At 37.2% G+C, this 3,861-nt stretch overlaps 1 non-coding gene across 1 annotated transcript; it reads left to right on the top strand.

The window, feature by feature from the left end:
• The first annotated feature begins 783 nt into the window (after positions 1 to 783).
• Positions 784 to 890, top strand: LOC132305661 (small nucleolar RNA R71). The gene has a single exon (XR_009481664.1). It is a non-coding gene; the product is annotated as a small nucleolar RNA R71 (small nucleolar RNA).
• Positions 891 to 3,861: the final 2,971 nt, after the last annotated feature.

The raw sequence follows: 3,861 nt of genomic DNA, 5'->3' as shown, positions 1-3,861 counted from the left end.
TCTTTTTGAAGATTACCTAAAGCTTGCAAGACTTTATCCTCAAAAGCGGAACTCTTAGGAGGCGCTTGATTTGGATTAGAGTAAGATTGAGAATTTGATGCTTGAGGATGAGAGTAGGACTGAGGATTTGATGCTTGTGGATGAGAATATTGATTCACATTTTGAGGATAAAATGAAGGACGGTAACCTTGAGAATTCTGATTCTGATTTTGGAGATGTGGGGGAACATACTTTGCTTGGTAACCTTGAGTTTGAGGAGGGTTTGCACCGTCTCCTTGATTTCTCCATGCAAAGTTTGGATGATTTTTCCACCCCGGATTGTAAGTATTGGAATAAGGGTTGTTCCCTTGATGAATGAAAGCTGCATTTGCTTGTTCTTGAGACTCACTTGGTATAATTTGTCCAAGAGGGCAATTTGAAGTATGGTGAGTGTAACTAGAACAAGTCATGCACATTTCATTGGAATGGTGAGGATATGATTGAGTTGCCGGACCTTGATTCAAAAGGAATGTATCAAACCTTTGAGTAAGATTTTTGACCTCAGCGGCAATTTCCATGGAAGAGTCTATTTGATTTATAGCTTTCTTTCCTCCCATATGTGCTAGGTGACTACCCCTAGAAGATGAAGATCTATGCATTGAGTTTTCACTCATTTTTTCGAAAAGAAGCCAAATTTCATCTTCATTTCTTTCTATGTAGCTTCAGCTACAAGAAGCATCAACAATGCCCTTATTGGCATCGGATAAACTTGAAAAGAAACATTGAACTAATTGCCACTTAGGAATGTCATGATGTGGACATTTCCGTAGCAAGTCATTCAAACGTTCCCATGCTTCATGAAGGGGTTCTCCTTCTTGTTGTTTAAATTCACGAATGGAAGTTCTCATGGCATCAGTTCGACTTGCGGGGTAATACTTCTTTAAGAACTCTTGTTGCAATTGTGCCCAAGAGATAATTGTATTCGGCCGCAAGTTATTGAACCAATATTTAGCTTTATCCCGAAGAGTGAAAGGGAAAAGCTTTATTTTTAGGACTTCTTCCGGAACATCCGTGATTTTCACGGTGGAGCAGACTTCCAAAAACTCATCTAAATGTTTATAAGGCTCTTCATTGCTCAACCCATAGAAAAGGGGGCACATGTTAATGGTGGAAGCCTTAATCTCATAATGATGAGCACGGAAATTTGGCAATTGAATGCAAGTGGGTGCATTATATTGATTTGGAGTGTAACGATCCCTAAGGACCATTGGAGGATTGAGAGGATTGAGAGGAGGATATGGCATTTGACCTTGTTGATGATATGCCATTTGACCTTGTTGAGGGTATGCCATTTGAACATATTGTTGTTGTTGCTCACCAATTGGGGGAACAACATTTGGCCTTGGCATCCCTAGATTAGGTTGTTGCACCGCATGATTAACTGGTTGTGGCATTGTAATACCCCTAATTTTAAAAGGATAGTCTCGGCATTTATTTATTATTTTTATTGTATTTTTGCATGATTATTTGGTTTAATTATTTTATTTAATTGATTATTCGTGTATTTAATTGGTATCTATTTATTTGTTTAAATTGCATTCTATTTATTTAATTGATTATTAAAGGTTTTAATTTAGGAAGTAATTTAGGAAGTATTTTAATTAACGATTTTTCAAAATTGAGGGTTTAGTTTCTTTAGCCGACACAGGATTTAATTAAGTTCTATGGGCCGGTTAGGATTTAGTTAGGGCTCTAATTAATGTAGGGTTTTGGTATAACTCTATAAATATATGGGTATACGTCTGCCGAGGGTTTCTAAAACCCTATTCACCATATTCCCGTATACAGTAAAGAGAGAAGTTGAGAGAACAGAGCGTCGTAACGGTCTGTCAAGGAGAATAACAGAGAGGACCAAGGGAGGTGTTTGGTGGATTAGATCAGAACCAGAGGAGGCTAGAAGGTAGTCAGTGGTTGCCGGAAAGCTTAGAACAACGGCGTCAAGGTTCTGTTTATAAAACTGTACAGGCAAGTTCTTATCTTCCTCTTTCCCTTTGGCTTGTGTTCTGTGCACCTAGACAGTCTCTAGGAGATTAATTGGCCTTAAACTGAACCATGCATGTTTTAAATATGTTTTGCTTGATCGTTTTATCTGTGCAAAATTTATTTACAAAATAGTTATAGCACGTCTGTTTTCTTGACTCTGTTTTGGCATAACGTCCTACTGTTCTAATTTTTATTTTGAATCTTACTGAAATCAACTAAGGTCTAACTGGTCTGACTGGATACTAGATGTAAATTAAGACTTCAAATTTAAATTGGAGAAAAAACAGAGGGGTTGGGATAAAACTGATGTTGCAATTTAGTTTCTGGGCCGTTCTTCAACAACGCTAGTAAATGGCTTGATTAAACTCTGTAATTGCTTTCAAAATTATTGTAAAAATCTTGGGGAATGTTTCTAGATTAAATTAAGACTCCTAAGACTGGTTTTAAAAACTAACAGAGTGTTAGGAATAAGCCGGAGAAGGAGCACAAGAGCTGGAACAACGCACCGGGGACGAAGGCTCTCAAAAGAGGTGAGAGCCGGCTCCATAGAAGTGGGAGCCGGCTCCCACAACAAAGTAGAGCCGGCTCTAGGGAGTCCTAGAGCCGGCTCTAGGCTGGAAATAGAGCCTGCTCCAAATCTTGGAGCAGGCTCCCTTTCTATTTTTGATTTATTTTAAGTTTTTTTAATTTTCTACGTATTATGCGCACTGATGGAGCATGGAGACGATTGAAATGAATTTGGAACTTTACAGAGGGATTAAGGAATGAAGTTTTAGTGTTATTAAGACTCTAAATTAATTAAAGTTTACTTCTAAATTGTCGGGACAAACAGGGTAAAATTAAGGCACTTCCTATGTTGTTAACAAATGGAAGTTGAATTAATTGTTGAATTAAATTTCAGCAATTTGATGGAATATAATGTGTTTATAAAACTTGTGTTAGAATGCATTCAAGTGCATGATAAGGTCTTTTAATTATTAATTTTGATCTATGCATGCTTAGGAGGCTAGTTGCTGAGTTATTAAATCGTTTCCTGCAACTATATGGTTAATGCTTGGATTTAAATTGCCGAATTATTAAACAATCTTCTGAAATTGTTATAGCAATTTATTGGATAATAATAGGATTATTTAACCTATTCACATGCATGATAGAGTCCCTGACATATTAAATTTGAATTATGCATGTGTTGGATGTTAATTGTTAGAATAGTTTATTCTTCGATGCAATTACATGGATTGCTACTGGGTTTTATTTGCTAGATTGTTAAGATTCCTTCTGCAACTATTGGATGGTGGTTTTTGGTCTGTAAATTATTGAACTGTTATATATGTTGTAATTTACATGGATCTGGAGGATTGTATGTACCGGTATGGGACGGTGACATACTAGGGACGGTTTAGCTCAAAACGTATAAACCTAACCTAATGGATTAATGGAATGGATTGAAAGATATCGAATCCTAATTGTGACTAAGTCAAATCAGCTGTAAACAAGTTGGATGACTTCCTGGATTAACGGATGGTAGTTAAGTCATATCAACTGAATAAGTTGAATGACTAACTAGTTGGTTTATTGTATGCCAGTTTAATAAATAGTTGAACTGCATACCCTGGATTTGGACGGACTTTATATATATGTTTATGGTACCACGAGTTGAGCTTGAGTCTCAGACTCGTTGGTTAAGGTGCGTATATGCAGTGGATGCGTAGCTGGTTATAATAGGTTGAGGTGTACCCTGTTAGGTCTAGGTACTCATGCCCACCTTTGGGTGCGTATTCGCATGTTGCCTTCTATTCAGGTTGAGACCCCTATTATAGACTAGTGAATGTCCCTTAG

The sequence above is a fragment of the Cornus florida genome, unplaced genomic scaffold (assembly GCF_030987335.1).
Source record: "Cornus florida cultivar Cherokee Brave unplaced genomic scaffold, ASM3098733v1 CherokeeBrave_3.0.0_Hap2_Chr04, whole genome shotgun sequence".
NCBI classification, from domain to species: domain Eukaryota; kingdom Viridiplantae; phylum Streptophyta; class Magnoliopsida; order Cornales; family Cornaceae; genus Cornus; species Cornus florida.
This window is presented reverse-complemented; position numbering and strand designations above follow the sequence as displayed.